Source organism: Sorex fumeus, unplaced genomic scaffold, assembly GCF_029834395.1.
Source record: "Sorex fumeus unplaced genomic scaffold, SorFum_2.1 ptg000039l, whole genome shotgun sequence".
In the NCBI taxonomy this organism is placed as follows: domain Eukaryota; kingdom Metazoa; phylum Chordata; class Mammalia; order Eulipotyphla; family Soricidae; genus Sorex; species Sorex fumeus.
The window spans coordinates 25,449,860-25,458,177 of NW_026606096.1; the positions used below are offsets into that span (position 1 = coordinate 25,449,860).

Consider the following 8,318-nt stretch of genomic DNA (forward strand, 5'->3'; position numbering starts at 1 on the left):
GATATCATGTGGAGAAGTTCGTGGAAGACCAGCTGGATGGCTATAATACAGATGGAGATGATGAACCTTTCCAGCTCAGGTTCAAAAGTAAAAGTAGAATCCTGGTACATATCAAAGAGGCTACAGTGAAGACTAAAAGGGGCAGTCTCTTAATAATATCGTCTGAAAGGACAGTCTACAGAATTTTCTCGGATAGATATGGATGACCAGAGAAGTCAGGGAGTTTTAGCTTGATCAATAATATGAGAATATAGAGATAAGGAAAGTGAGGGTTAACAGATATCAGAACAAGATCAGAATTCAAATTGGATATGTCTTTGTGTAACAGGTCACATTAGGTACTGAGTGCTCAGTGCTCTAGCACATGCTTCACATATATTAATACCCTGAATTTTCATTCCTTGCACCATAAAGGGGGGTAGGGAGGATGAGAGATATAAAAGGAGGAAAGTATGAAGTACTTAGCTTATATATGGCTAACTCAGGTTCCATCCCTGGCCCCACATATAGTTCCCCCAAGCATCACCATAAGTCGTCCCTGCTCAGAAAGTCAGAAATAGTCCCTGAGCATTGCTAGGTATGTCCCCAAAATGCAATATACAAAAAACCTCTTTTAACTAGAAAACTACTAGAAACTAAACTAATCCTGGTTCATTTAAAAAAGAAACTTGCCAAACAATATAACATATCTCAAGCACAATTAGGTTTAAAAATTGAACCAGGACAATAGCTCAATTGGCAGATCACATGCAAGAGACCCAAATCCCTGGAACTGTGTGGTCCCTTGAAAACTGCCAAGTGCAAACTCCTGAGCACAGAGCTGCGAGCAGTCCCCAAACACCATCCAGGTTTAACCCCAAAACAAGAAATAGAATTTTTTAACATATCTAGCACTGTAATTTAACCAAATTTCTAAAAGATCTAGAATTCAAAAAAGTCAAAGAATTATAAATCAAACTTAATGCAGAAAAACAGTATTTTCATATTCATTCTAAAAATTCCAGACTATATCTGAAAATGACCAAAATCTCTGGGAAGCATAGCAGTCTTAGACATTGTGACAAATCTGACATACCAACAGAAGTTTGCAGGCTTAATTAAACCTCTACCATTTTCAACTGTGGTATATACGCCAAATCATCCTATAAGCTGTTTTTCCTTACCCTGTTGACCTAAGGAATCCATCTAAGAAAAAAATGAGTACTCAATAAGAGAATGACAAATAGCAAAACAGAGGCAAGAAGGGTAAACTTAAAATTGTTGTGCAGCATATAAACTCCAGTTTCCACAATTGAATCTTTTTTTTAATTTTTTATTTTTTAGTAAGCCTGAACTTTAAAAGATTTCTTTCCAGCTTAGGTTCAAAAGTATAAGTAAAAACAAAACTGTTATAAAAGTAGGTCAAAACAGCATAGCTAATCATGGGATAGGTAAGTGACAATTTAAATCAAATGTTTAGCTTTAGATTTGGGAGCTTTTGGTGGCGGTGGTTTTAGTTTCTGGACCACACCCAGCAGTATCCAGGGCTTCATCCTGGTTCACAATCAGGGATCACTTCTGGCAATGCCAGGGATCAAACCAAGCAGAGCTGTAGGCAAGGCAAGATAGATAGAGATAGCACCCTCTGTGCTATCTCTCTTTGGCCCCAAGAGTGTAGCTCAGTGGTAGAGCAGGCATGTTTAGCATGTATGATGGCCCAGGTTCAATCCCCGGCACCTCCACCTCCTGGGTTCTGCAGGAAAATTCCTGTTTCCTCCTAAAGGGTTGCTCATTGGTGTGTAACCCACTTGAAGTAAAAGCCCTTTAGCTTTACATATCTTCATTAATATTAAATTCTGCAAATCAGTAAACATAAACTTTAATAAATTTGTACTGTCTTTAAAGTACAAAATAGGGGCTGGAGCAATAGCATAGCGGGTAGGGCATTTGCCTTGCACGTGGCCGACCCGGTTAGAATCCCAGCATCCCATATGGTCCCCTGAGCACCACCAGGAGTAATTCAACCCCTGAGTATCGCCGGGAGTGACCCAAAAACAAACAAAAAAATAAATAAAGTACAAAATATAGAGAGAAAATAAAGTTTTAGCTAGGTACAATACAATTTCTCTAAAGAAATTACTTCATAGGGGGCCAGAGCAATAGTAACAGCAGGTTAAGGCTGCCGACCAGGATTTGATCCTGCACCCCATATGGTCCCCCAAGCCTGCCAGAAGTGATCTCTGGGTGCAGAGCCAGGAGAAAGCCCTGAGTACTGTCTTGCGTGACCCAAAAAAGAATGAAAGTACATCATATTACATCAAACCCATCTTCTGAATTGCAGTAGGTGTTCAGTTACTGCTGTAAAGCATTTCCTCACAAGACTGAGAAAACAGAAACCCCAGCAGTCAATATTATTCAAAAACTTCTTTCTCTGCAAATAATTTCATTTAAAACTCCCAGTGTACAAGAATCTAAGCCACAATGTTGAGGACTAATTGTATTTTATGAACCTGATAAGATGAACATTTTGTAAAATTTAGTATGTTTTTTTTAAAAAAAGGACTCTAATAGTGAAAAAATTAAGATATCAAAACACTTTTTTAGATAGTACATTAGCTCTTTTAGGGCACTCATTAAATTACATGGCATTAAATTTCGTAATTTTTTATTTTAGTTGTTGCTGAGGAAGAAACGCAGGGCCATGGTTGGCAGGTCAAGGGGGGAGTGGTGTTTAGTGGCAATTCGTTGTATTCAAAGTCTGCACAATAGCAACATGACTGGAAAAATAGTGATTAATCAAAATTTCATGGGCAATTTTTATTTGAAATAAAGTATTTTTAAATCAGTTTGATTTTCTTTATTAACTATTATGGGGGGGGCTGGGACACACCTTGAGGGACTATATGTGGTGCAAGGGATCTAATAGGGGTGGAGTCCACACCATACTAACTCTTCATCCTCAATTCCACTTTAAAGAGTGGGAGCATATTTTAGTTCCAGAAGTAAAGTAATTTTGGTAAAACCTTTTTACTAGTTCTACAGATTCTAATAATAATGTGAATGGTAAAACAGACTTAAAATTTTGAGCTATTTTTTTAAAAAATAGTAACTAGAAAACTGAACACAGTGGCAGGCTAAGGGTTGGATACATATGCAAAGACTGTCCTCCCGTTGTTCATGGATTTGCTCAAGCGGGCCCAGTAACGTCTCCATTTTGAGACTAGATTCTTGCCTGGCATGCATCCAACCGGATTCAATCCCTAGCACCTTATATGGTCCCCTGAGCCCAGCCAGGAGTGATTCCTGAGCAAAGACCCAGAAATAAGCCGAGAGGACTGCCAGATGTAGCCTAAAAAAAAAAATGCATATACTGGCAGGTTTAAATTTGGAAAAGACTTAAAATTTAAACTATTTTAAGAACTAGTAATATTTTTTAAAAATATTTTCAACACAAAAGTGTAATTATCTGAACTCAGAATAAAGTCATACACAAGAGAATCAAAATTCTCATACATAACCACAGCACAGTATATACCTTACATAAGGTATTCAATAATCTGACTTCAAATTTTAAATGATTTTTCTCTCATTTTCTTGCCTTGCCAACCATCGGGTTAAAAAATAATAAAACAGGAGAAACAATATCCAGTGATAATATGCACACTTGGACAGATTTTGCAGTGACTCCATTTCCGTTCACGTAACCTCCCTAGGCGAACACCAAGCTTCTTAACCAAAATGAGACCACTAATAATGAGACGCTGAACTTCGATCCATAAACCGGGCATATTTTGCTGCTTCTAGGTCTTACCTCATCAGAGATCCAGGGTCACATATATTCATTTTCTAATGTCGATGGTTTGTGATCTTACCCCAATGATGCTCAAGACTACTACGTCACCCTCTTGAGTAGAAATGAACAGAAGAGTGTCTTACGTAAAAAAAATGACAGCACTGCAAAGGGCTGCACCAACAGCAATCTCAGGCACACTGCTGTAAGTGAGCTCGCTCCTAGAAACGTGCCCAATACTCAGATCCGTAAGAAGCTTTAACTCTGAAAAACAGCCCCTGGGCTGGAGCGATAGCACGGTGGGTAGGACGTTTGCCTTGCACGCAGTCAACATGGCTGACCCAGGTTCGATTCCCAGCATCTCATATGGTCCCCCGAGCATCACCAGGGGTGATTCCTGAGTGCAGAGCCAAGAGTAACCCCTGTGCATCGCCGGGTGTGGCCCAAAAAGCAAAAAAAAAAAAAGGAAGAAAAAGAAAAACAGCTCCTTTTCAGGATGCTGGTCAAACTCAAAACACACAAAGCCGTGGCTCTGGGAAATAAAAACTCTTCCCCGGACCTACAGAAGGACAAACCTCTTACCCACGCGAGTTGACGCGTTCGCCCACTCATGCACTACCAGAGGCTCCGGCTTGCAGGTTCTAACACCTTCCTGGAACCCAAAGCGAACCCAAAGCCAGAGCCAGAGAGCGGGGAGGGGCGTGTAAGCTTGGCAGCCAGCCCGGAGCAGCTGGGGACCACGCTGCCGGGACTCACAGTAGAAAACGCTTTGCGGGGCGCTTACATAACAAAGACACGTTTCTTAAACCTGCTTGAAAACTCCGCGTGCAGCCACCACCCGCGGCCAAGAGTGGAGCCCACTCCCCCCCCCCCCCCAGAAGGCAAAGGCCTGGGAGACCGGGGGTGGGGGGGGCGCCTGGGAGACGGAGGGGGGGTGCTAACCGCTCCCAAGCGCAAAGCGCAAGGCAAATCTCTACTGAAGACCCCCGAGCAACCCTGTGTGACGAACCAGTCACCGCCACGAGGGGACGCCCGGCCACCAGACGGCGCGTCGGTGGGCGTTCACGGGCGTCCAGGGGACCGCGGGGTCCACCCCCTGTCCACCTCCCCCCACCCAAGAAGCCCCCCAGCAACCCGCAACCGCCGCTCTTCAAAACCTCCGTGCAAGAAGGGGCCATAAAGGGGGGGGGGGGGGGGGTGGCCAAGAGCGAGCGACCCATCAAGAATTCAAGGCCAAGGAAAGTTCCAGTTTGTTCCCCTCCCCCACCCCCTCTCCCCGCCACCCACCCACACCCCCCCCACACCCACACACACGCCACCACCCCCCCCCCCCCGGGCCCCAGTAAGGAAAAAAAACAATTTTTTTTTCTAAACCGCCACGACGGCCTCGCTCAGTCTCACCCGGCAGCCGGGCCAGCCCGGGCGGCGGCGCCCACGGGCCCCACATCAGCCGCTCGGCCCGCGCGGTTCGACGGCGGCGGCGGAGGCGGCGGCGGCGGCGTGTGCGGGGCGCAACAGGGAGGGCGGCAGGTGGGACGCGGCCGGAAGGCGGCGGGGAGAGCGGAAATCGGGCGGCGAGGGGGGCCGGGCGCCGCGGGGCGGAAGGACGGACGGACGGACGGAAGGAGCTGCCCCCCCACCCCTCCCACCCCCCCGACAACGACGACGACAACGACGAGAGCGACAGACGGACGGACAGACGGACGGACGGCCGCCGCGGCCCGCTCGGCGCGCCCCCTCGCGACGCCCCCCCACACACACCACACCACACACCGACACACCACACACGCACACACACCACACACATCACATACACCACACACACACACACACACACTCACACTGACGCCCCCTGCTCAGGAGACAGCCCCCACACACACACACACACTCTCCTCCCCGCCCCCCTGCGACCCTCCCGCAGCTCGACGGGACGCGGCCGCCCCCGAGCGAGGCGAGGGTCCCCCCCGGCGGCGCGTCTGACGTGAGGGGGCGCCGAGGGGGCTGCGGGCGGCCGTTACGGCCGCGCTTCGCCGGTGACCCCGCTGCCCCCCACGGCCTCCTCCTCACCCCTTCGGGTCTCGTCGTGTTACTCCAAAAGCCCCGGGACCAACGACCACAAACCGCCGCCACCGTTTCGGGGGGCCGGGAGCCGGGCGGCTGGAGGGGGTGGGGTGGGGTGGGGGTGGGGCGCCCACCGGGAGAAGCACGCGCTGTCCTCGCGCCCGGGTCGGGCTCCCAGTGGGCGCCGCGCGCCCCGGGCCAGGCGGCCCCACGCGGACTCGCGCCTCGGCCAATCGGAGGCCGGTCCCGGCCGGGAGGGGCGGGCTCAAGGTTTAGCGCCCCGGAGGCTCCCGGGAGCGGTGGGTCAGCCCTTGGAGTGGCGGCTCGTGAGCCAATTGGGACGTGGAGGGCCAGTTGGGGGGCGGGTCCGGTGGGAGGCCTGGCGTGAAAAAAATCAAAGAAGAAGCCTACGTCGTTGGAAAAAAAATAGAAAACTAGTCCAGGTTGGAATGATGTGCTTGAGATATCATCTGTGTGTTGTAAATCACAGAACCTCGATCATTTAAAAAAAAAAACTAGGCTAGAATTCGAACTCACATCCTGCATAATAAAACTAGGCTAGAATTTGAATTCACATCCTTAGCTTGGAAGGTACTTTCGATGCAGTTTTCAGTGTTTTTTCGTATCTGGTGGAGTTTGCAGGTCCTAAATGGCAAGTCAGGTGCCAGATAACCATATGTACTAAGTCGAGCTGTTAAAATTAATGCTGGGGGGGGGGGGGTGGCGCAGGTGGAAAACCGACATGCAAATCACACTTGAAGGTAAAGACGAAGTAGTTCGAATACCTACACTAGACTGGATCAAGCCTACTGACCAGGCTTGATTTTACCACTCGACAATTTGGGGAGACACCGAGCGGGCAGTGATGGAGCTATTCACTCACTCGACAAAACCAACTGTCACAGATAAGGTTGTGGCATTAAGCACAATGTATCTCGAGTTGGGCTTCCTTTGAAAAATAGTTATGGCAGCTGGAGTGAAAGTATAGTCGGAGGGACACTGGCTTTGGAACCCTGCCAGGAGTGGTCCCTGAGCATAGATATAGGAGTAAACTGAGCACTCCTGGATGTGTGTGTGAGAGAGAGAAAGAGAGAGAGGAGGAAGAAAAGAAAGAAGAAGGAAGGAAGGAAGGAAGGAAGGAAGGAAGGAAGGAAGGAAGGAAGGGAGGGAGGGAGGGAGGGAAGGAGGGAAGAAAGGAGGGAGGGAGGGAGAAGGGAGAAAAGAAAGAGGAAAGAAAGAGAAAGAAAGAAAGAAAGAAAGAAAGAGAAAGAAAGAGAAAGAAAGAAAGAAGAGGAAAGAGAAAGGGAAGAAAGGAAAGAGAAGGAATGAGAAGAGAGAAAAGAGGAGAGATAAACGGAAGGAAGGAAGGAAGGAAGGAAGGAAGGAAGAAGAAAGGAAGGAAAAGGAGAATAGAGGAAGGAAGGGAGGGAGGGACGGAGGGAGGGACGGAGGGAGGGAGAAGAGAGAAAGGAAAGAAAGGAAGAAAGAGAAAGAAAGAAAGAAAGAAAGAAAGAAAGAAAGAAAGAGGGGAAGGAAGGAAGGAAGGAAGGAAGGAAGGAAGGAAGGAAGAGAATGCTAAATTAGCTCAAGATTAAATGGCAAAAAAACAAGGAATGATTCTTGGCTCACGGTAGTTGCTTCAGATCTTGATATCCTGAGTAGACACTCCAACAGGTTACCCAATAACACAGATGCCGCACATTCTCAAGCTCAGCATGCTGTCTTCCACACTACCTGATGATGTCCGTCTCCATGTGTCTGAAGCAGCAATGGCAGCTTAAAATTTTGTGAAGTGACATGTTCCAACAGTGAGGAGTTAGCAAGGACTTAGGAGTCTGACATGTGAGCTCAAACTATGAATTTTATTGACGTGTCATCTTGGACAAGTTAATTTCTCAGAGCCCAGTCCAGTTTAAATAGGATCTCTGAAAGCTAGGTGATCATAGTAACAAATGCTGTGCTTAGTATGTCTCGGAAACAAAGCTAAGGGGTGTTCCACATATTAGTTCATTTAATTCTGTCCATGAGTACTACTCTCACATATGCTATTTGCATTCAAATCAAAGCAACTAGCTAGTCTAGACTGATAGAATATACCAATTTCATTTTCAAAAACCAGTCCTATTCTTTCCAATAAGAAGTGGGAGACATGAGGAACGTGGGAGAGATAGCTCAAAGGGCTGCAAATGTGTGGTTTGCATTTGAGGTGTGGAATTCCATCCTGGTACTGCATGCTGCCTCTCCCTGGTGTGCCCCGCCCATTGCTAGCTGAGTATTGAACTGTCTCCCTTCGCAAGTTTGATCCCAGGCCCTCCTGAGCTTTGCTTTGGGGAGCAACCCTATTACTCCCCAAAATCAAAACTGCCATCATTTTTCTATCAGATAGATTAGTATATTTATTATTTTAATATTGGTGTCTTCTCACTCCCCGATAATTCTGAATATACATGTTTAACGTTAACCTAGCTGGATCTATATTAGATACGTG

The 8,318-nt window shown here is 47.2% G+C and overlaps 1 protein-coding gene across 2 annotated transcripts in view; it reads right to left on the reverse strand.

Annotated features, from left to right (window-relative positions):
- The window catches only part of RBM46 (RNA binding motif protein 46), a 38,298-nt gene extending 32,390 nt beyond the window's left edge, over positions 1 to 5,908 (reverse strand). For both annotated transcript variants that reach the window (XM_056118957.1, XM_056118956.1), the window contains exon 1: positions 5,837 to 5,908. The gene's annotated coding sequence lies outside the window, so the exon portion shown is untranslated. The remainder of the gene's footprint in view (positions 1 to 5,836) is intronic.
- Positions 5,909 to 8,318: the final 2,410 nt, after the last annotated feature.